Raw genomic sequence first — 23,819 nt, 5'->3', positions numbered from 1 at the left:
TCAAATGAACCCTGAAACGTTAATGTGCCTGTGTTCATCTTTAATGGTTCAAATCTCAGCACAGGAAGCTTGTGTATGGCTGTGTCCATGGAGGGAACAGCCTGGCATTTTACTCTGGTCACTCTATTGAACTGCATAGCTGTTGTTGGTTTACACACATCCTTTAATGGGCATCCTGGGTCACTGGCTGTCACCCTTTCCTCTCCACTTTTGGGGACCGTGGAAACTCTTTCCTGGAAACAGAATTATGAGCACCCCAAAGTCACGGGTGGGCAGCCACTCTGTGTAAAGCTCATACAGGAAGTGGCAGACCTCCTCATCTCCTGCGTCTCCAACAGTTATCAGTGAGTTCAAAGCTAGCCTGGTCTACATAGTGAGTTCTAGGACAGCCAAGGCTATATAGAGAGACCCTGTTTCAGTAAAAAAAAAAAAAAAAAAAGACTATCATTTAAGCCAGGTGGTGCTAGTGCACACCTTTAGTCCCAGCACAGGAGGTAGAGGCAGGCAGATCTGGTCTACAGAGTGAGTTCCAGGATAGGCTCCAAAGCTACATAGAGAGACCATGTCTCTAAAAATAAAAAGAAATTTCCCAGAAGGACTGAGGAGATGGCTTGCTGCTAGAGCATGGAGACCTGAGTTCACCCAACACAAGCAGGTTAGGGATTGTAATCCAGTGTTGGGGCTGGCAAGCACCTCAGCCTCCTTAGAGGGCAAATGAGAGACCTTGTCTCAAACAAGATGGGAGGCTCCTGAGGAAGAACACTTGGGGTTGTCTCCTGGCTTCCATGCGCGTGCATACACGCGCGCGCGCACACACACACACACACACACACACACACACACACACTCACTCACATTAGTATCTTATCACAACCTCCACATTTTTATGTATTTCTTAAGCTTCAGGGCTGTGTTTCATACTGGCTAACTCTATAGAATGCCATAAATTATCCTCAAACTTAATGCATCTGAAAATTCCATCACCCTTACTCTGTCTCTGGAGATGGTGCTCTTACCTATTCAGTTCCCAAGGATACGGTGAGTAGCCTTCAATTCATACTCCCTGCCTCCCTCTCTTCTGCTCTCCACCAACCTGAGTGCTGGGACGCTCTTTGCTCCTTCTACCTCAGTTTTCCTGAGTTTCATAACTAATATCAGTTTGTTACTGGTTCTATTTTGTTTTGCTTTTTTTTTAATATGGGGGGGCAAGCATTCGCACACACCTATATACCAGTGCCTATAGAGGCCAGAAGAGGGTGTCAGATCCCCTACAGCTTTAGTTACAGGCTGCTGTAAGCCACCAACATGACTTGTAGAAACTAAGTCCTCTGGAAGAGCAGCAAGGATTCTTACCCAGGAATCATCACCCCAGCCTCCTTAAAGGTTTGTGTGTTTTTGTTTGTTTGTTTGTTTTAAAGACAGGAATTCTCTGTGTAACCCTGGCTGTCCTGGAACTTGCCAGGTAGACCATGCTGGTCTGGAACTCACAGAGATCTGCCTGCCTCTGCCTCCCAAGTGCTGGGATTAAAGGCCTGCACTAACACTGCTGGAATTTTGGTGTAATCTTCTAACACCAATGTTACAATGTCTCAGCTTTCTCTGAGGCAACTTTCTCGCTGAGAGACAGTGGGTCTACTCACACTGACTTCCAAGGGCAAGGGCCAGCTTTTCGCATTTTCTCTCCAGTTGCAGATGTGGTGAACGCCTGTAATCTAAAGTTCATGCATGGAGTGTGTTTGCAGTAATCAGCAAACCCTCCCAACCATGGCAATGTCTCCACAGGGCATCAGTAACTAAATGATTATCAGTGTGTGATTGTGTAAGCAACAGCAGAGGCCTGGGAAGAGGAAAGCAGGGTAAAGAGTTCTGGGATATGGACCTTGTATTCTTGAGCAGAGCTGGGATTCTCAGTTAGGACTTGAAGAGCTGTCTAGAGCATACCTCAGAATTGTTCTTTCCAGGAAGAATGTTTGCCAGCTAGTTTCCATCTCTGCTAGACTGGGGTGTGAACTTTCCAATTTTGCCTGTGTGTAAAATGGCTGAGTAGGCAGCGGCAGGCATCTTGAAGAGCAGAGGCAATGAGGCCCAGGAACAAAGAGAAAGAGCAGTGTTGAACAGTGGAAGGGAATGGCTTCCAGTTAATCCTCCACACAGCTGATGGCTGCAACCAGGACCTCAGGGGTTTACTGAGAGGACACAGTGGAGTGAAAGAGGAATCTGATACACCCAGTTCTGCCCCAGCTTAGTTCAGTAGATCACAAAGCCTGTGAGGTAATGGACAGCTTTTATCCCTTCAAAACTTAATAGGCTAGGGCTCAGAGGATGAGCTGTGGTAGCCCCGTATAAACTGGTCTCAGGGCCACACTGATATGCTTCATCTCCCTTCCATCATACCCGTTCCAAGTGTCCCCGCCTTTGGCCAGCATTCAGCAGATCTGGGCTGTTGCCTATTGGTGACTCAGGTTTTCATTCCCTGGGGTATGAATCATTAATTGTGCTTGCTGCCATCAGTGCTCATTTTACAGTCAGCAGTGGACATGCAGGTACTGAGATATGCCCCCAGGGGATCCCCCTGAGTTCAACCACTACCCCTCATTGTAGCCAGCATCAGCTCTTTATCTGTATGACAGATGCCCGCAATAACTGTCAAGAGAAAAGCCGTGCTTTGATTCACAATGACGATGTTTCTGCCCATGACTGGATGGCTCTGTTGTTTAGGGCAGCATTAAAGAAGCACATGTGGTGGGAGAGCATGGTGGAGTTAACCTACTCAACTCATGGCTACAAAGGGAAAAGAGAGAAAGAGGTACCCACAGTCCCCATCAGGAGCTCATCCTTAGAGATGTAAAGGCCACCCCTAGACCCCACCTCCCAGAAGCTCATCCATATCCCAGCAGAGCCATGCTGGAGACCAAGTGTTTACAATGGCACAGCCCTGGGAAGAGACCCAGCCCTTCCACAAGTCTTACTGTAGGGGTTTAAGACCCACCGTAGAGGATAGCACTGACAACATGGTAACTTTTTGTGTTTTCCCTTAAGACAAGGTCTCATGTCAGGCTGACCCACAACTCTCAGTATGGCTGAAGATAACTTTGAACTCCCCCCAGCTCCCTGACAGGGTTTCTTCGTGTAGCTTTGGAGCCTATCCCCTCACTTGCTCTGTAGACCAGGCTGGCCTCAAACTCACAGAAATCCACCTGCCTCTGCCTCCCAAGTGCTGGGATTAAAGGCATGAGCCCGGCCTAATAACTTTGAACTTCTAATCCCCCTGTCTCCAGCCCTGAGTGCTAAAATGGCAGTGTATACCACTACACTCAGTTTATGCTGTTTGAGCAATTGAACCCAACGCTTCATGCCTGTTGGGCAATCGTCCTACCAACTGAGTTGCATCCCTTGACCCAGTAACTCTTTGTGTGCTAGTGCACAGTATGGGAAGCTTAAGTATTTGGGTCATAGCTTCTAGAGCAACAGAACCCTCCCTGTATCTCCTAGAAGACACAGTGTCTCTACTCCATTCCAGGAGCTATGGTTTCTAATGCAGCAGCACCTGGCAGTGTGAGGGCAGGAAACACTATGAGTGAATTACCAACTTATTTATGATGAGTCCAGCCCATGCTACCCTTTGGGTGACAGATCTGCCTACCAGGTACACCATACCATTGTTCACCTGGTAGGTCTCTATTCCTCCAGAATCCATCATTTTCTTAATCTTTCTTGGGGGGTAGGGGTGGGGATTCCAGATAGGGTTTCACTATGTAGCCCTGGCTATCCTGGAACTTGCTCTGTGGACCATGCTGGCCTCAAACTCAGGGATTTATCTGCCTTTGCCTCATGAGTGCTGGGATTAAAGTTGTGTGTCGCCATCACCCGGTATTTTTCTTAATCTTTAAAAAATATTTATTATTATGGGGGAATGCACACTTGCCATGGCACACCTGTGGGGACCTGAGGACAACTTAGTGGAGCCAGTCCTTTCCTGCCGCCAGGGGTCAAACGCAAAGTCATCAGGCAAGAGTTGTTCTTTTTCTCCAGATGAGACATCTCAATGGCCAGAATCCTACCATTTTGAACAAATATGATTTTATGAAAATATTCACTATTGCTGTCTTGCCCTATAGTGGACTGTCAAGGAGTTGCTCTGGGATGCCCACCGCCATGCTTTTCCTGTTCCCTTTGTAAAGTGAATGTTATATGTCTCTTTAGGGAGTAGAATTGGGTGGTTAGTTCTCTGCCCTGTGTATCAAATCAGTTCTATTACCCCCAGTCCTGTTTTTTTTTCTTTTCTTCAGTGACTACTGATACAATTCAGACACCTCTATCTCATTTTCTTTATGCCACACTCATATTCAAACTTCAAAGAACTACTACTCAGCAAAGTGTTAAAACTGGACCTAGGGCTTTCCTGGTGTGCATGGGCATTGGGTTCATTCCCCATCACTACTAAAAACAAAGACAAGAAGTAGGCATCCTTACCAGGATATTAAACCAACTCAGGGAGAATATGCCTTTGGTTCGTTGCATTCCCCTTATTTAACAGTGCTGGTTGGCTGTTGTCAATTTGACACAAATCTAGATGTATCTGAGAAGATGAATCTAAATCAAGAAAATGCCTTCATAAAATTGGCCAGTAGGTAAGGCTGTGGGGCATTTTCATGATTAATGATTGATGTGGGAGAGACTAGTTCAATGTGAGCAATGCTGTCCTGGTCCAGGGTGGTGTAAGAAAGCCACGGAGAGTAAGCCAGCAAACATCCCTCCACGACTTCTGCTTCATCTCCTGCCCAGGATTTCTGCCCTGCTGGAGTTCCTGCTCTGACTTCCCTCAGAAAAGGAATGTGACTTCAGGGTTGTAAGCTAAAATAAACCCGTTCTTCTGTAAATTACTTTTAGTCATGCTGTTTATCACAGAAATAGACTCCTTAACTGGCAGGCTGGGCCCAGAACCTTGAGATCTTTATATGACAACATAACATACACTTGGTTTCCGTTGGAGTAATTCTGAGGTGTTTACAATATTCCCCCCAAAACCAGAAGTGAATTTCTGAAATCAGGCTTGAATTCTGAAATCTGCCGCCAGAGTACTAAGATTAATGGTGTGTCATTATGCCTAGAAGCTTTCGTTCCTAAATATAAAAATTTAGGACTGGAAATATGGCTCAGTAGGCAAAGTTGCTCACCACATAAGCCTGGGGATGGAAATTTCAATTCCTGGAACCCACACGAAAGTGGAAGTAGAGAACCAACTCTATATATAAAGTTTAATTTGACCTCCACACATTCCTAAAAATGAGTTCCTGCAACACACACACAACAATGACACAAAACTTCAAAAATCATCTGTATGGGGATGTGAGTGTGACTCGGTTGATAGAGCGTTTGCCTAACATGCATGAAGCCCTGGGTTCAATCCCCAGCACCGTGGCGTGGGTGTGGTGGCGCACACCCATAGGCAGAGTTTCTCTGTGTCCTGGCAGCCGCTCCCAAATCACCATCCAGAGACTTATTAGTAACTTCACATGCTCAGCTGACAGCGTAGGCTTGTCTCCAACAGATCTTACAACTTAAGTTATCCCATTTCTATTAATCTATGTGCTGCCCCGAGGCTCATTTACTTCATCTATGAACTTTCCACATTGCTTCTTCTACATATAGCTTGCAGCTCCTCAGACTTTGCCCTTCTTCTCAGCATTCTCTCTGCCCCAAAATCTTCCTTAGCTATGGTCCAAAACATATAAATCACTACAACAGCATCATCTTTCTACTACAACTTGTGAGCATTTACTTTAAAATTTTTTTTCTTGATATAGGGTCCCATTATATAGCCCTGGCTATCTGCAACTTACTATGTAGACCAGGATGGCCTTGAACTCACAGAAATCTACCTACCTCTACTTCTCAAGTGCTGGGATTAAAGTAGTGTGCCACCACACCCAGTATAGTTTTTTTTAAAGATTTATTTATTTATTATGTATACAGTATTCTACCTGCATTCATATCTGCAGGCCAGAAGAGGGTACCACATCTCATTACAGATGGTTGTGAGCTACCATGTGGTTGCTGGGAATTGAACTCAGGTCCTCTGGAAGAGTAGTCAGTGCTCTTAACCTCTGAGCCAGCTCTCCAGCCCCAAGTATACTTTTTAAAATTGTATTTATTTTTATTTTTTGTGTGTGAGTGTGTGCCAGGATGTAGTGTGTGTGTGTGTGTGTGTGTGTGTGTGTGTGCATGCACACGTGTGCACCATATGCATGCAGTGTCCAGGGAGGCCAGAAGAGGGCATCAGATCCCCTGGAGCTGGAGATAGAGATGAGTGTGAGCCACCATTTGGGTGCCAGGATCCAAAACTGGATCCTTTGCAAGAACAACCAGTGCTCTTAACTATGGAAGCACCTCTCCAGGCCCAGTTTATGAGCTTTTAGTTAAAATGAGCAGCAACTAGAAGTAGAACTGCCCTATGGCTCAACTATACCACTCCTGGACACATACCCAAAGGACTCTTTATCCTACACCGGAGACATCTGCTCATTCATGTTCATTGCTGTTATATTCATAATAGCTAGAAAATTGAATCAACCTCGACGCCCATAAATAGCACATGGTGGCATGCAGGTGTACATGCAGGAGGAACACTGTATACCCAATAAATAAATACATCTTTTTTTTTGGTTTTACGAGACAGGGTTTCTCTGTTTTGGAGGCTGTCGGTCCAGCCTGGCCTCGAACTCACAGAGATCCGCCTGCCTCTGCCTCCCGAGTGCTGGGATTAAAGGCGTGCGCCACCAACGCCCGGCCATAAATACATCTTTTAAAAAAAGAAAAGAGAAAAATGTGGTACATGACGGGCTATTCCTCAGCTGTAAAGAAAAGTGAAATAATAAAATTTGCAGATACATGGTTGGAACTGGAAAAATTATACTGAATGAGGAAGAAAATGCCATACATCTCTCTCATATGCAGATCCTACCTTCAGGTCTTTGTGTGTTTAATTTGGAGCACAATTGACATCCAAGAAACTAGAAAGGGGCCACTGGCAGAGGGATATGCTAGTGGAGGGAAGCAGAGTATGTAAAAGTAGTGAAAAGGGGGGAGTGGGGGGGAGGAAATTGGGATGGGGAGGGCTAACCCAGTGGGTGTATGGAGAAGCCATACTGAAGTCTGCCACTCACAGCCCAATTAAAAAGGTCAACTGTATCGTAGAATATATTTGGTGTGAAAGAAGATGGGGGAATACTGGAGGCTAAAAGGCTGAGTGGGGCTGGGCTTTAGGAGAGGGAGAAGTGATGGGCTGACTTACCCAACCTAAAGATGCACGAGAAACCCACTAGTTAGTAAGCTAACCTTGAAAGAGTTCAAATAGGAGAGCTTCTGTGGACGGACAATGTTGCTCCCGGATGGTATAGGTGGCTAAACAAAAGTCACAGAAAGAGGCCTGGGACAGTTCCCTTTGAGTTACTGCTCAAGAGCGCCAGGAGTACCCAAACAACACATATGTTGCCACTGTTCTGCTTGCCCACCGTAACTATGATGGTAAGACTCCATCGCTCAAGTACCATACACTTCGGCTGCTGGACATAGAGCAATCTGAAACAGAACAGGAAACTTCCTCCATGCTGGCTAGCTTTTACATTGCCAGGGGGGTGCTATGCAGGCTGCTGAGGAGAAAAGAAAAGACATGAATGGCTTTACCCAGTAGTGGGCCCTGCATGCCACAGTTCTGACCTGAGAGGCAAGATGTGTACCGGTGGCATGACTGACACAGGGTGGTGACCAACTGCTCTCCAATTGGATTTGAAGTCTACAGAAGGGAATTTCATGCCTGGTACTGTAATTCTGGTCATCTTCTGTTGCTGTTATTTTGCTACTAAATTGTCTTCTAAATGTTTGTAACAATACTCACGGACTCGGGCTGTGCTCAGCCTCTTTATGCAGCAGACAGTAATAATGCAGGGATGTGTGACTGGGCAAAATGCCAAGAAGAGGTGAAGTCCCCAGCCCTGAATGGGACATCTTTTTATCAGCTCCCTGCCAAGGCTCAGACACCATCACAGAGAGGAGGCAGAAAGAATGCAAGATCTGGAGGAAGGGGAGGGGCGCGGTGAGACGCTGTCTCCTGTATATGATGTGGCCATTGAACTCACGAACTCACAACAGCTGTGGTTACCCATCCTAGACCTATGGAAAATCAAGTCAAGCCCAAATTCCTAGGAGATAGGGGAGATGCTCTCCAGGCCCCATGCCTTACTGAGGAACCACTGGCAGCTGATGGTGGCAGAGGGAGGCAGGATCATTTTACTTTGAGAACGTGGCCACTGGTAGATTTTCCATGCTCCAGTGGGTGGCCTCACACCCAAGAGTATATGGACAGCACTGCCTGGACTCAGTGACCTATTAAAAAAAAGACGTAAAGTTGGGAGGTGTGATAGGTGTTGGTGAGGACAACAGAGGAACTGGAGAGAAGAAATGAGAAGAGTACATGATCATATTTCATTGCATACATGTATACAATTCTCAAAAAGTAAAAAATAAATATAAAATGAGCAACATTTAGGTCTAGTCTGTGGGTTGTCCATTAAGAAGCTAGGAAAGAAATATTGACAGGAGGGTGAAATCTGAGACAGAAGAATTATCATAAGTTTGAGGCTATACATGGGGCTCTAGACCAGTCTGAGCTATTAAAGCAAAGAAAGAAGGAAGAAAGGGAAGGGGAGGGAAGCAACAATTTGAGAGGCAAAATCTCTTATATTGCTTCCTAAAAGGATAAAAGCTGCTATGTACAGGTTCCTTTTCCCTGGCTATTATTTTTATTCTTCTTCTTAATATTGCAAGCCCATCTGTCTTACTAATTTTAAATTAAGCATGTAGGATACTTGCTTTTGCTGCATTGTAACATACATTTAAATACATTATTAAATGACTCCTCCTAATGTTCTTGTATTTCCACATAGATTCTTGAAGTAATTTAAAAGTGTCAATTAAAATAGCATTATCTACAGATGTGTTTTACCTTTATTCTACAGGAATGTGTTTTACCTTTATTCTACAGGAATGTCTTATGGGGTGTGGGCATGTGGTTCTCTCTCTCTCTGGCTGGGAAAGTTTGAGACAGGGTCTTACCCTATAGCCCTGGCTGACCTAGAACTCACTGAGTAGAGCAGGCTGGCCTCGAACTAGTGGTGTTCCTCCTGCCTCAGTCTCCTGAGTGCTGGAATGGAAAGTATACACCTCTACAAAGGGCTTCTTTCTGTATAGATAGCTTTTAATAAAGGTGAAGAAGACATTTTAAAGTTACATAAATCTCACACAACTAAAAACATTAGAAAACTGCCTTGGAGTTTTCTTCCCAAAGATAGATTAACATTCCAGTTTGGTTTATGCGAGGCGTTTTGTGATCAAACAGCTTTAGGGTTTTACAGGAAATCACAAATTCAGCTGAATGCCCTATCTACTTATTCAAACTTGCTTGGTGTTGGGTGGGAGAGACAGGAACAGATAAACACTTCACAGGCTGCTTGCTAAGTTTGTTGTACATGAATTCTTATTCCTCTTGACTCATTTATGAGACCCAAAATAAGGTTACTTCTAAGCAGAAACAGTTACCAACCTGGACTTGCCTTGCATCCAAGGAGACATCATTGAGTTTTAGAAGGGGAAAGCTGCCCCTTGTAAAATGTGTCTGTGTAGTAGGATTCCTCAGAAGAAGAATGCAATTGCCTTCAGTTTTATTACTGAAAGTCATTCTAAAAATCGTACCTTTAGGGCTGGAGAGATGGCTCAGAGGTTAAGAGCATTGACTGCTGTTCCAGGGGTCCTGAGTTCAATTCCCAGCAACCACATGGTGGCTCACAACCATCTAATATTCAATCTGGTGCCCTCTTCTGGCATGTAGGCAGAAAAGTGTATATATAATAAATAAATAAATAAAATCGTACCTTTATTTATTTTGTACATAAGTATGCATGTGTGTATGTCATGGTGCATTTGTGAAGGTCACAACTGAACATATGAGACTATGTTCTCTCCTTCCACCGTGTGGTCCAGGGTGGCCTGCTCAGGTCATCAAGCTTGCCAGTAAGCAAGCACCTTTACCTTCTGCGCCATCTCACTGGCTCTTCTTACGGAAATTTTGTTAACAAGTAAAGACCAAAACGTATCATTAAGAAGGACGCCTTTAATCCCAGCACTCGGGAGGCAGAGGCAGGCGGATCTCTGTGAGTTCGAGGCCAGGCTGGACCGACAGCCTCCAAAACAGAGAAACCCTGTCTCGTAAAAACCAAAAAAAAAAGGACAAGTTGGGCCAGGCATGATGACACATACTGTTAATTCCAGGACTCAGGAAGCAGAGGCAGGCAGATCTCTGAGTTCAAGGCCATAATGAGTTCCATGCCAGCAGGGCTACATAATAAGAGCCTGACTCTGAATAAGTAAATAAATAAATAAAAAGAGAGGTGGGGAAGGAGAGAAGGAGGGACAAGTCTGGGAGCTAGAGAGAGAGCTCAGCTGTTACGCACACTTGCTGACCTGGATTCAGTTCTCAATACCCACAAGACTCGCAGCTGCCTGTAACTCCAGCTCCAGGGGATCCAGAGCCCTCTCTGGCTTCCGGGGACACTGCATGCACATACACATTAAATAAATATAGAGGGAGATCAGGGGAGGCGTGAAAGAGAGACAAAGCCTGTCAGTGCCCACCACACTCTTCACTTTTCCACTTTGGCTTCATTCCATATTCCAAAGAAGATTATTTATAAACCACGATCTGTTCCATGAGCTAAACAGATTCAGATGGATGTTCTCCAAGGTGCTTGCATTCCTCTGAAAAAGTCATTCCCTAGCCCCCTAAAAATTGCTTATGCAGGGGAAGAAAAGGAGTAAGGAAGACAAAATGCAGCCACCCATTCTCTCTACCAAAAACATCTATGCCAGTTTATATAAAAATGTTAAATATATAATTGTTTCATAATTTAAATGGCTACTTCTTTCCCAGTGAATGTGGTCTTGCAGGACTCGGCAGTAGGGACGAGATTCATTAAACATCTCCAAAATTCTGATTGGACTCTTGGAGGAGAATAAAGAGTAAAATCAAAATAATACTACCAGCAATAATTTCAAAGCAAAGTCGTAGTCTAGCTTGCCTCTAAAGATATCCTGGGACATGTTTGGGGATGTCAGGGTTTCACATTTTTAAAATGTATTATTATTAATGTGCGTATACGTCCAAGCACCACAGCATGCATACGAATGTCGGGGGACTTATTTGTAGAGTCGGTTCTCTCCTCCTACCTTTTGTGGGTTTGGTGACTGAACTCAAGTTGTCAGGCTTGCTTTGCAAGTACTTTATCAGCTGAGCCATCTCATGGCTCCTTAGAGAGGTTTTTTTTTGTCTCCTAAAGTCATTGTGCATATTTCAATCTACTCAATAATGCCACTCATTGTTTGGTGAGAGCAGACACTGTCTACAAAGACATAATTTAAAGGTCTGAGTGGATTTTTGTATTCGCACCTGCCAAAGGAATCTCAAATCACATGACTTTGGATTTGTAAGAGCCAAGCCTTTGAAAGAAAAAAGAAAAATTGGTTTTGTTTATAATTCAAAAAAGCCTTGGTTGCAAAGCTTAAATCCTATTAGAGGATCAAAGTTTTAGACTTTAGGAAAATTTATCGCAGAGTAGGGGCAATGAAGTGACTCAGACAGCTCCCCTGCCTCCTTCTCGGGCAGGAAAACCAAAGAAACATTTCCTAGGTTGGGAGGGAGAAATCAGACTGTCATAAGAGCTGAAGCATCTAAGAAGGACTGCTCCCAAGGCCTTGCTGGGCAAACCTGCAGTGACAGAGAGGGTTGAAGGTTCAGCCATCAGAGCAAGAGTGTATTTGCCTGCTCTCTACACGGACTGTCCAGAGCAGCACACCCCCAGGGGAAGCTCAAAGGGTTAGGAATGGCATCTAGTGGATCCTAGATTCAGAGAGCCTGAGTGAGTGTCACTTGGTCCATGTGACCAGTGAGTTCCTGGAGCAGCCTGGGATGGGACAGAGTAGAAGATGTGCACAACAGTGTGCCAAGTGGGACAGACACCAGAAATCTTGCAGAAGAACTTGGATTCTGAATAGTTGGAAGTGCTGAATCTTTCCAGAGAAAGTCATGAAGTTTCAGAGAAAGCCACAGAGTAACTTGGGCCACAAAGGCAGAGGCTCAAGGGAGACTAGAAGGTTGAGTTCAGGGAGAAACAGAATACTACAACAAGGTTTGAAGTAGCATCCTTCATTGCTGATATGGAAGAGGAGAGAGGCTGGGGAGATTTGGCTATGGAGGAAAGAGTGCCACATGGGTCTGGGAGAAACAGGCTTAGCTGCCCATATCCTTTTTCTAGCCAGCCAAGGATTCTTAGCAGGGAGGAGATTCAAGTTGAAGAGTCAGCCATGCTATCTGTTGCTGCTAAGGAAAGACAGGGACCGGGGAGATGACTCAGTAGGTAAAGTGCTTGCTGTGCAGGCATGAGGACCTGACTTTGGATCCCCAGCACCCAAATAAAATTCCAAGCATGGGTATTGTGAGCTTGTAATTCTATCACGGAAAGGCAGAGGCAGGGTGGGGGCGGGGAGCTCAGGAATTAGCTAGCCAGCTAGCATAGTCCAATGGCTGAGTTCCGGTTCTAGTGAAAGACACTGCCTCAGAATAAGAAGGTGGAAAGCAACTGAGGAGGACACCAATGTCCACCTCTGGCCTTCACATACATGCCCAGGCATGTGTATCTGTACACATATACATATACACACAACTACACAGAGGGAAAGACACCTACTTACCCCTGCTGATGTAAAAAGGTGAGGACTATGTTCACTAGGGATGACCTCTGAAAGAATGTTACGTAAAAGAAACAAATGAAGAGCCTGGCACCAGCATATATCTGCCTGAGGTCCTCTGAAAGCTGTATGGGGCCTATCCCCATCAACAGAGGTCTTCCTGTTTTGTGGTTGAACTTCCTAAGGGCTGGTGGCAGTCGATTGAGGCAATATGAGCATTTTATTTGAGAGTAAGGCTTCTTCAGTGAACCTGCAGGGCTTGTGAAAAGAGACTTAATGCATTCCATACAGAGGCTTCCTGGGAAGTGGTCTAGATCAAATGTCTTTGTGAGGCTCACACAATACACTAGAAGAAATGAATTTGCAGTTCAGGATGATGCTTGAAAATTTTAAGCCAAGACTTGTTTTCCTTCCCAAAATGATATTGCTGCCCAATGACTGTTGACCCATCAGAATGACGCACATCGCCTAACATTGATCTAACAGAACAAAGGAGACTGAAGGACTGAACAGTGTGTGTGTGTGTGTGTGTGTGTGTGTGTGTGTGTGTGTGTGTGTGAAGTTCTCTGCATGTGTTTTTTAGGTATGCATGTGTATGTTTACTGGGATTTCTATTTCAGATGGTATCTCACCATGTGGAACAGGCTGACTTTAAGTGAACCTCGTAAGTATCTGGGACATGGTGTGTGCACCTTGACAAAGCTGTGTACATTTAAATACATGGCTGGCACACTTGCCTGAAAGTGTGCACATGCATCAGGTTTGAAGTTTATGGTTAAAATGACTTAGATGGAAAGATATTTAACTTGTCAGTGAAAACAGAAAGCACCCCTCCCCCCAGTTCCATAAATTATGGAAAGTTTCACCTTGTCTCTTTAAGGAAATACAGACACAGTAGTTTAGACCTTTTCTTTTGGAAAAACAACCAGGAATTGGATTTAGACAATTCAGAGTTTATCTTTAGGCACCAGGCCTATTGTAACCAGCCTAGCAGGGATAACTGACACTCTAAAGAGACAGTTTGCAGCTTCATCCTGGTCATCAGAGGATTGAAACAATGGGCCTCAATAAACTGGAATTGCCCCAGGAACCTCATGCTAGGAGAAGAGGAAGTCTAAAGCCTGGGCCAGTCAGAAGAAAAGTTTCAGGAAAGACATTTGCAATCTGTCGGTTAATAGCACGACAGTGGTTGGCAGGACAATGGTTGGCAGGACCACAGCCTGCCCAGGGCTGCTTAGCTTGGCCTCCACTTAAAACTCAACCTTACTACAGGACCCCAAGATAAGCATGAATGGGTCACTAGATCACTTTGTCTCTCTTTTCGACATGGCCTCATTGAATAGAAATCTCTTCTTTCTGTCTTCTCTATGAATTTGGCTTCTTTAATTGGCTTACTGCGGATGGGTTGCAAAACCTGGCTTGTTGAGACACAGGCTGGGCCCTCAAACTCAGTAACACTGTGGGCCTTATCTAAGATACTTAGGAACTTGAAAGCTCACAAGTCCCAGCCACACTCCTTTCTGCTCACCCGCCCCACTCCAGCCCTGCTGTTCTGTTTTTAACAACCCTACTTCGGTGTGGGGTGTTCTTCCAAGTCCCCAGACAGAAAGAATGCCTGAGCTGACTTCCTCCTAAGATTCCCTTTCACCCAACTGGAGAATTCCTCCTCCCTAACCAGGAAGGGCTTTTATTGCCTTTTTCTGTATGACAGGAAATTGCCATGACTTCATGTCTTATGGTTTATATTAAAAACTATAGCGTACCATGCCTCACATCTCTAGATATTTGAGGATCTTTTGCCAGTTTCAAACGGAACAAGCTGGCCCTCTGACCAGCAAGCAGCTTCTGAGCCTGTTTGCGCTGCAGGTCTTTCCTGCCCTTGCCCTATCTAGCTCTTTGCTCTGGGGCTTGATGCTTGCAAGCCACAAGGTCTGTAAGCGCTAACCCAGCCCCTGGGGACACTAGTCTAGGCCCGGCCAGAAGTCTGGGTGTTTCCTGGAGCCAGAGTGGCATGTGGTGGACACCAATAAGCTCCACTGTGGATCCAGCTTCCTCCTAGGATTGTCTCCCTGCCTCTCTGGTCTTGTGGATGTGGCCAGTTTATGAGACAATTTCAGCATCCATCCAGTCTGCTCTCCTACTGCCTCCATTGCTTATGCGGAATGATCATCTGATCATTATTGCTCCCTTCTGTAAGGCTTTTTGTTGTTGCTGTTTTGAGACAGTCTCCTGTATCCCAGACTGGCCTTAAACTCACTACGTCGTTAGGGGGACAGAGCTCCCGAACTCCTGAGATTCAGGTGTGCATCACTGTAGCTGGTTTATACGGTCCTGGTCTGGGGAATGAACCCCGGGCTTTGTGCATGCCAGGCAAGCACTCTACCAACTGGGTTACATCCCCAAAGTATTTTCTTGGTTATAATCTAATGGAGAGATCTGGCCGTGAAGATCTTCACTTTGAAATGAGGTTCTAGAGGAGAAGAGTAAATCTTTGCATTCCTGTTGTAAAGATCCTAAACTTTTGAAGGCAGCGATGTTTAAAGAATGGGGAAAGTCATGAGCAAGGCATGTAAAAGTAAAAGCACATCAACGTATTTCAAAACCTCTCACTACCAGAGCCCCTTAACGGTACTGTGTTCACCATATTTCTTCATGAACAGCCACTTTGCTGGCCTATCTGCTCGTGTGCAGAGTTCTCAGCTGTTACAATCATGTGGCTATTTTGGTTCTACATACCTACATCAGATCCCAAGTAACCAGTTTTTAATCCATGTCCTAATAGGACACTTTCTTTCTTTCTTCCTTTCTTTTTTTGTTTTTTTGAGACAGGGTTTCTCTGTATTGTTTTGGAGGCTGTCCTGGAACTCGCTCTGTGGACCAGGCTGGTCTCGAACTCACAGAGATCCACCTGCCTCTGCCTCCCGAGTGCTGGGATTAAAAGCATGCGCCACCACTGCCCGGCTCTAATAGGACATTTTCTATTGGAACAGTATACATTAGATGTTCAAGTAATGCCATCTTATTTACTTATTTGTTTATTTATTTATTGTTTTTTTTTTGAGACAGGGTGGTTTCTCGGTGTAACAGCCCTAACTGTCCTGAAACTTGCTCTATGTTACCACCACCCAGCCCAAGTAATGCCATCTGAATTCAATAAAATTTGCAGACTGATGTTTTAGAGTTACCTTCATAATAGCATATTCATTTGAATATCCTCTATACTTCATTTACACCAGTTTTATTTACATTATTGCTATTATTATTTTAGTCTTCTGAAAGAGGGTCTTACTATGGAACCTAGCCCAGAATTTGTGATTTGTGATACCCAAAACTGTCTTCTAAGTGTACAGATGGTACCATGTCTGGTTCTCATTCACTCTCTCTCTCTCTCATAATAAATTGTATTTTATACGATTTTTAAATAGGGAAACAATGTGGAGACCATCCTAATTCCTCCTTCAAGCTGCTATATTGTCTTAAAGGTTACCAAGGCTGATTCCAGTAGGAGTTGGAGTTCACTGCATTGGGGGCTGGATGTATTTGTCTCTTTACAGTTTGATCTTTCCATGTTCCAGACTTGATTTTCCAGTTGGAATAAAGGTGTTTGGGTTTGGGGTTTCCACTGGGGGGGAAGAGAGAGAGAGAGAGAGAGAGAGAATAAACTAGTATAAGTAAAAATATAAAAATTATAAATTTAGAACTATAAAATGAGAATTTTAAAGCTCTATGTTGTTTGAAATACATATTCTTGAGTTCCTATCTTTCTCTGCTAGATTATAATGTCACTCTTGAAATGCCTGAATTTTGTATTTGCTCACAAGCGGTCTCTAGTACTGAATTAGACAGATACTATTCAAAATTTGTCTTGAGCTGATGGAGCAGATAGATTCTCCATCTAGTGGTCAAACTGAAAAACATCAGGCACCTTGTGCTTACCTAGCACAACTGTGAAGCAAGGCAAACGGAGGCAAAACTGAACAAAAACTAAAGGAGTGCCTACAGAACACTACAGGAGCCTTCACTCTTAGTCGGAGGACACAAACAGGTGTAAATCCTTCTTGATGCGTTTTCCACATAAATTCCCTACATGATAAAAGAAATATTTACAATTATTTTCAGTGGCTAGCTAGGACTACTCTTTCTTTTCCATTTCTTTTTTTTCCTTTTTCTCTTTCCCCCAGCTCCTCTAAGAAAAGTTTCAAGTATCTCAGGCTGGCCTCTCCCTCCATATATAGCTGAGGATGGCCTTGAACTTCTGATTTGATGCCTCTATCTCCCAGTTAAGTCAGTGGCTGAACCTAGGGCTTTGTGAATGCTAGGCAAGCAGTCTACCAACTAAGAGACATCCTCGTCCCATAGGCTTACTCAGAGAAAAAAATCAAGTGTAGACAAGTGTCTGTCACTAGTTTCTGACCCATGACTAGAGACAGATGAGCTCAAGCTCCTCTAATTCAGCAATTTTTGTGCCATTTGTGAACTAATGCATTCTCTCTGACATCTGATTTTCCACACTACTCCATGAAGCATTCAAGGGCAAATCTGGGAAATCAAGGCTAACACTATGAAATGCACACAAGTCTTTAGGTCAGTCCTGGGAGTAGCTTGGGATCTGGTCATTGACTTCGGGGCTCATGTAGCAGGGCTTCTCCTGCTCAGCCCTCACTCGCTAGTCCTGGAGCAGATGAGGATTTCAGGTGACAGCAGCTCTTACCAACAGAGACTTCCATTCTTCTCAGAGACACATGGAGGCTGAAGGACAGAGTTGAGGAAAAGTGCAGCACAGAACGAAATATGTTGCAGATCCTGTTGCCATGCTCGGTGTTCTTTTTAAATTGGTTTCAGAAGATGTGGGGGTGGGAGGATGGAAGAAGAAAGGAAAGGAGAAATCAGGAGAGGTTGGAGGGAGGCAGAAAGAGAGAGGGGAATTGAAGGAGGGAGAAATTTAAAATTTAAGGTAGTTTTTGTTAAAAGATCTATTTATTATGTATGCAGTGTTCTGCCTGCATGTCAGAAGAGGGCATCAGATCTCATTACAGATGGTTCTGAGTTGCTGTATGATTGCTGGGAATTGAACTCAAGAACTTTGGAAGAGCAGGCAGGGCTCTGAACCATTGAGCCATCTCTCAAGCCCTTAAGATAGTTTTGATACGGCCGGGTGTTGGTGGCACCAACGCCCGGCGGCACATGCCTTTAATGCCAGCACTTGGGAGGCAGAGGCAGGTGGATCTCTGTGAGTTGGAGGCCAGCCTGGTCCACAGAGCGAGTTCCAGGGCAGCCTCCAAAACAATACAGAGAAACCCTGTCTCAAAAAACCAAAAAAAAAAAAAAAAAGATAGTTTTGACACAAAATAAAAATAATAATATACTGCTCCTATGAGATGAGTCTGTTTTCAGTGCTTAGGAATGAATACAGGGCCTCACATATGCCAGGCAAATACTCTATCACTGAGCTATATCTGTCACCCAGAATGAGACTATTTTTTTGGGAGGGGGGCAGTTTTTGAGTCAGGGTTTCTCTGTGTAACAACAGTCCTGGCTGTCCTGGAACTTGCTTTGTAGACCATGCTGGTCTCATACTCACAGAGATCCACCTTCTGCCTCCCAAGTGCTAGATTAAAGGTGTGTGCCACCACTGCCTGGCAAGACTAATATTTATTTATTTTTATGTGTATTAGCACTTTGCCTGCATGTATATCTGTGAGAGTGTCATATAGTTAGACTTTTTCTTTGAGACCACCAGTTCCCCAGTAATGACATGGAGACTTATAAAAGCTCAGTCATGGGGCTGGAGAGATGGCTCAGAGGTTAAGAGCACTGACTGCTCTTCCAGAGGTCCTGACTTCAATTACCAGCAACCACATGGTGGTTCACAACCATCTACAATTCAATCTGGTGCATGCCCTCTTCTGGCATGTAGACAAACTGTATCTGTAATAAATAAATAAATAAATAAATCTTAAAAAAAAAAAAGCTCGGTCATAGCTTAGGCTTGTTACTAACTAACTCTCACAACTTAACCAATTTCTATTAATCTATATATTGCCACATGGCTCTGGCTTTACCTGTCCTCCAGCATATCATGTTCCCTCTGTCTCCTGGAGACCCTGCCCTTCTTCCCAGAGTGACACACATTTACAGTGCACAAAAAAGATTATTCCACAGTAGTGTCAGATCCACTGGACGTAGACTTATAGGCAGTTGTAAGCTGCCATGTGGGTGTTGGGAATTGAACCCAGGTCCTCTTGAAGAATAGCCAGTGCTGTTAACTGCTGAGCCATCTCTCCAGTCCCAAGACTAATTTTTAAAAACTATTTATTTATTAATGTATTTTATGTATATTGGTATTTTGTCAGTACGAACATGTGCACCCCAGAAGAGAGCATCAGGCAGTTGTGAGCTACCATGTGGTGCTGGGAATTGAACTCAAGACCTCTGGAAGAGCAGTGAGTGCTCTTAACCTCTGAGCCATCTCTCCAGCTCCAGGTGCCAATTCTTAATTTTCCTATGTTCAAAGTCTTGTCTAGAATATCTAGCTGTGCCAATATCCCGAAAAGTTTTCCTTTTGTCTTACTTTGTCTCTGGCATGATTTTGCTTAGGTTTCTTTGACTACTTGAAGTTTTTGTGCTCTTACATGAATTTTGGGAAGTTTTCTCGAGTTATGCAAAATTATTCTTGGTATTGAAGTCACCCACTGTCACATAGTAGCCTAAGCTTACTTTGTATGTCCACTAGCATTTTGTTTATATAAAATTAGGTGCTATTCCACCACTTGACATATAAATCTTTTATATTTCATTATAGTCTTCATGTAGCTTTGAATATATTTTGCTTATTTCTTCCTGTTTATCTTGTAAATCTGATGGTTTACTATATTAGTAATACTTCTTTCTTAGTTCTCGTTGGCATATCTCTTTCCTAGTGGGATTTATTCACATTTTTAATGATAGTGTAAAACTCTTTCTCTTCTGGGAATAGGATTCCTTTAAAAATCTGCTGCACTCCTGGTCTTGTGGTCATGTATTCCCTTATTTTTTTAAAAAATTATTTTATTTTTGGTTTTTGAGAGACAGGGTTTCTCTGTATAATAGTCCTGGCTGTCTTGGAACTTACTTTGTAGACCAGGCTGGCCTCAAACTCACTGAGATCCACCTGCCTTTGTCTCCTTAATTTATTTTTTAAATGGAAGGTCTTTACTTCTCCTTCAACTGTGAAGTATAGTCTTGCTGCATACAATAATCTTGGTTAGTTATTTTCTTTTGGTACCAAAAATACATCTTCCCATGCCCTTCTGGCATTTAAGAGTTCTGAGAAATCTGCTGTTAATCTGATGTACTTGTCTTTAATTGTTACTTGACATTTCCCTCTTGTAAATTGTATTACTTTCTTTGTCCTGTGTTTTTCACAACTTAACAATAATAAGTATGAGGAGAAAATGCAACAACATTGGGATACCCTTTAAAAATTAAAATATTCAGATCACTGGCATACTTGAGGGAAAAAATTACAGACTGGGGGCATAGAAAACCTTTTCAGTAAAATGACAGCAGAAAAACGCCCCAAATCTTGGGAAAGACATGGCTGTCCACGTGTGAGAGGCATTTAGAACCTCAAATACTCATGACCATAAAAATACATCTCTATGACTTATTATTTTATCCTTACACCTCTCTTTTGTTCTTTCTATCAGACACTAACAATCCAAAAGATCTGTCTTCAGATTGTTAATTTTTTTGTAGGAGGTATAGAGGTCCTTGTGCTCACAGATAAGCACTAGGGAAACCAGGAATGTTAAACACACAGGGTTGTCTCTTCAAAGGGAGATGTATAATCTGCTTTCTGCTCAGAGGACTGAAAAGAGAATGGTTAAGTTGGGTGACCTTTGCATTATCTGTATGGCCAGGACACACCAGCTCCCCAAGACTATTATCTTGAGCTCGTCTGTCTCAGTTAATCTATGGCACCACCCTCCCCCAACCTCTTATCAGGAGCTTGTTTATCTTGAGCCTGTTTTCCTCTGTTAGTCTATAGAACCTATCTTTGTGGAAGATGTCACTTGTGCTTTACTACAGTTTCCATGTGATCATGTCTTAAGCTTTGTTGTGTACATGGGACTGAGTTAATTATCACCAGGAAACTTTTTTCCCCAAATTGTGCTGTGCTTAAATCTACCTCAAATAAAGAACCTGGTGCCAGACCAACACTGGCTACTGAGTCATGTTGAACTGGACTTCCTCCTTGCCTCTTGTCATCGACAGACACTCTGCTGGCCCTGGTGGTTGCAGAGACCCCACGATTTTTTTTTTCTGCCTGATCTAATCTGTATGGAGGTTGCCAACTAACTTTCCCATCTGACCTTTAGAGCCTCTCATTTCCTTTGTGATTCCTGCCCAGTCCTCTTTCAGATCCTGTGTGGCCTTCTTCAATTCATTTATTTGTTTGTGTTATGTGGAGAATTGTTCACTGTTAGGTTGGGTATCTTATACGACATTATGGGATGGCCTCCTTATTGATATTCTCAATGTGTCTTGGGAGGGATCCATTCTGGGTTCAACTCATAGAGATTCTCTCATTGTTGCCATAATCTCCAAGGCTAAGCATTTTTTTCCCCAGAGAGATTCTCTTTATGTGTTCCTGGATGGCCTGGACTATGTAGACCAGGCTTGCCTCACAGAGATCCACCTGCCTGTGTCCTGAGTGCTAAGACACCTGGCCTAGCACTAATATTCACAAAATAACAAAAACAGTTTGGTAACTGGCTACAACTCTGGTACTATGTGTCCACTGATGATAATACTGAACCACAGCCATAGTACATCACACCTCTACCCAGGAATAGATGAAAAATGACTTAGTTTTGTGCCAGTCTTCCATCTCTTGAATCTGTCTAGCCATTTGACTGGATTTGACCAGAAGCATTTGGTAGAAATGGTACTGTTAAGTGCTCTAGAAATTCAGTCTCAATAACATTTGTGCTCCTGCCTCTTGCTTTTTTGGAATCTCTGCTCTAAGTTCACTTTGTAAGGAAAATTATCTAATCTAAAAGATAAGAGGACACATGGAGGATCAAGATGTACCAACTAACAACTGATACCAACTGTTAAGACATGAGTCAAAGACCCTCATGTACCTTAACTCAGCTTAATAGTAATAAACGCATAGCCTCCTTTCACCTGTACTCAAACACACCTTTCCCTGTTCTTCAGATTATTGAAGCAAGTTTCAAATATATTCACAAGCTCTACTCAATGTTAAAGTCATTTAACATTTTAATCCAGCTTGTAGTAGTCAGCAGTTGTCTAAACTTTGAGATAGTTCTATAAAAACAGAAATATTTACTTTTAAAATTGTGTGTGAAGCATATACATTTGTGTGTGTGTGTGTGTGTGTGTGTGAATGTGTTTACCCATTTACATGGTTGCAGGAGAGCTGTACACCGATATTCATGCTTACCTAGCATTTTAGCCTCTGATCCGTCTCCATAGCCTCCAGACATACATATTTATGAAATCTTTTTATGTGGATTCACTTATTTGAGGTTCTGGGAATACACCTGTGAATAAGTAACAAAGCAAACCTGAACTTATATTTTTGTAGAGAAAGGAAAAATTAATTAGAAGTTGATTAACAGATTATCATGTAAAGAAAGAAAAAATGTATTGGGAATGTAGCTTGCTTGGTAGAGTGCTTGCCTCATATGCACAAAGTCCTGGGTTTCATCCCTAGCACTACATGGTAATGCATACCTTCCAGATTGAAAATAAAAGGATCAGAAATTCAAAACCATCCTTGGCTACAAAGCTAGTGTAAGGCTAATCTGTGAGTCATAAAACCCCATCTCAAAACAACAAAACCCAGCAATGTGGCAGTAATTAGGAAGCAGGGTAACATGTCATTTGATACCTAAAAGAATGTCTATCTGTACACACCTAAACTTCTAGATTCATACATCTGTGTTACTTCAATAACCCACAAGACCTGGGAAATGACAAAGCGTCTGAGGTAGGTTTTTACATGGCAGTAGATTACTAAAGCTAAAGTGGTACCTGAAGAAGGGTGTGGTGGTTCCAGGTGATTTGATACCTGCATGTCAAGAAACTAGTCAGGATTTATTCTTGCAGATAGGAAGATGTTTGTTCATCTGTGCTTTAAAATAGAATGATGAATGAGGCTCATGCCTACAGTAACATCATGTACTTGAACCTGTGGATCTGGCCAAAGAAAATTTTCAAGTTAAATGATTATGAGACTAATTTGTTTCTTCTTAGTTGCCCGTGATAAAATATTGAAAGGAGGCATGAAACAAGGAAGGAGACATGAAGTTTTCAAACAGAATTTAGAGTAAATACTTCTAACATAGACCTTATTGGGTTGGAAAAACAGAACTCCTTCTCATTCTATCCTGTTCCTGAGGGTTCTCACAGCAAGAAATGACCTCAGTGACAGGCAAGATGGTTCAGCAAGAGAAGTACCTGCTACCAAGCCTGATGACCTGAGTTTGGTTTCTAGAACTCACACATCGAGCCGGGTGTTGGTGGTGCACGCCTTTAATCCCAGCACTCGGGAGGCAGAGGCAGGCGAATCTCTGTGAGTTCGAGGCCAGCCTGGTCTACAGAGCGAGTTCCAGGACAGCCTCCAAAACAATACAGAGAAACCCTGTCTCGAAAAACCAAAAAAAAAAAAAAAAAAAAAAAAAAATAGAACTCACACAGCAAAAGGAGAGACCTGGTTCCCCCAAGTAGTTCTCTGACTTCTACATGTACAGTGTAGCAGTTGCATGCATTCACAAGCACACACAATTTTTAGAAAGAGAGCAAGCAAGAAAGGAAGGATGTAAGGAATGAAGGAAGTGATAAAGGAAGGAAGGGAGAGTTAGTCTCAGAAACCTCACAAGATGTGGCCTTAATCTCCAAGGTCAAACTGAGGACCCTGCTGTGAGGCTTGTTTTAGGGCCTCATGGCCAAAGCCTTGCTCTAAAAGATGACTCAGCTTCAAATATGAGCCGTCTCTTCTGAAAAGAATA

The 23,819-nt window shown here is 43.3% G+C and overlaps 1 long non-coding RNA gene across 1 annotated transcript; it reads right to left on the bottom strand.

Annotated features, from left to right (window-relative positions):
- Positions 1 to 15,755: 15,755 nt before the first annotated feature.
- LOC121137657 lies at positions 15,756 to 23,263 on the bottom strand. Its single transcript, XR_005874952.1, has 3 exons — positions 22,843 to 23,263; positions 22,250 to 22,349; positions 15,756 to 16,420 (listed from the first exon to the last, which is right to left on the bottom strand). It is a non-coding gene; the product is annotated as an uncharacterized LOC121137657 (long non-coding RNA).
- Between the last annotated feature and the right edge of the window lie 556 nt (positions 23,264 to 23,819).

The sequence above is a fragment of the Mesocricetus auratus genome, unplaced genomic scaffold (genome assembly GCF_017639785.1).
Source record: "Mesocricetus auratus isolate SY011 unplaced genomic scaffold, BCM_Maur_2.0 Super-Scaffold_100691, whole genome shotgun sequence".
Taxonomy (NCBI): Eukaryota; Metazoa; Chordata; class Mammalia; order Rodentia; family Cricetidae; genus Mesocricetus; species Mesocricetus auratus.
This window is presented reverse-complemented; position numbering and strand designations above follow the sequence as displayed.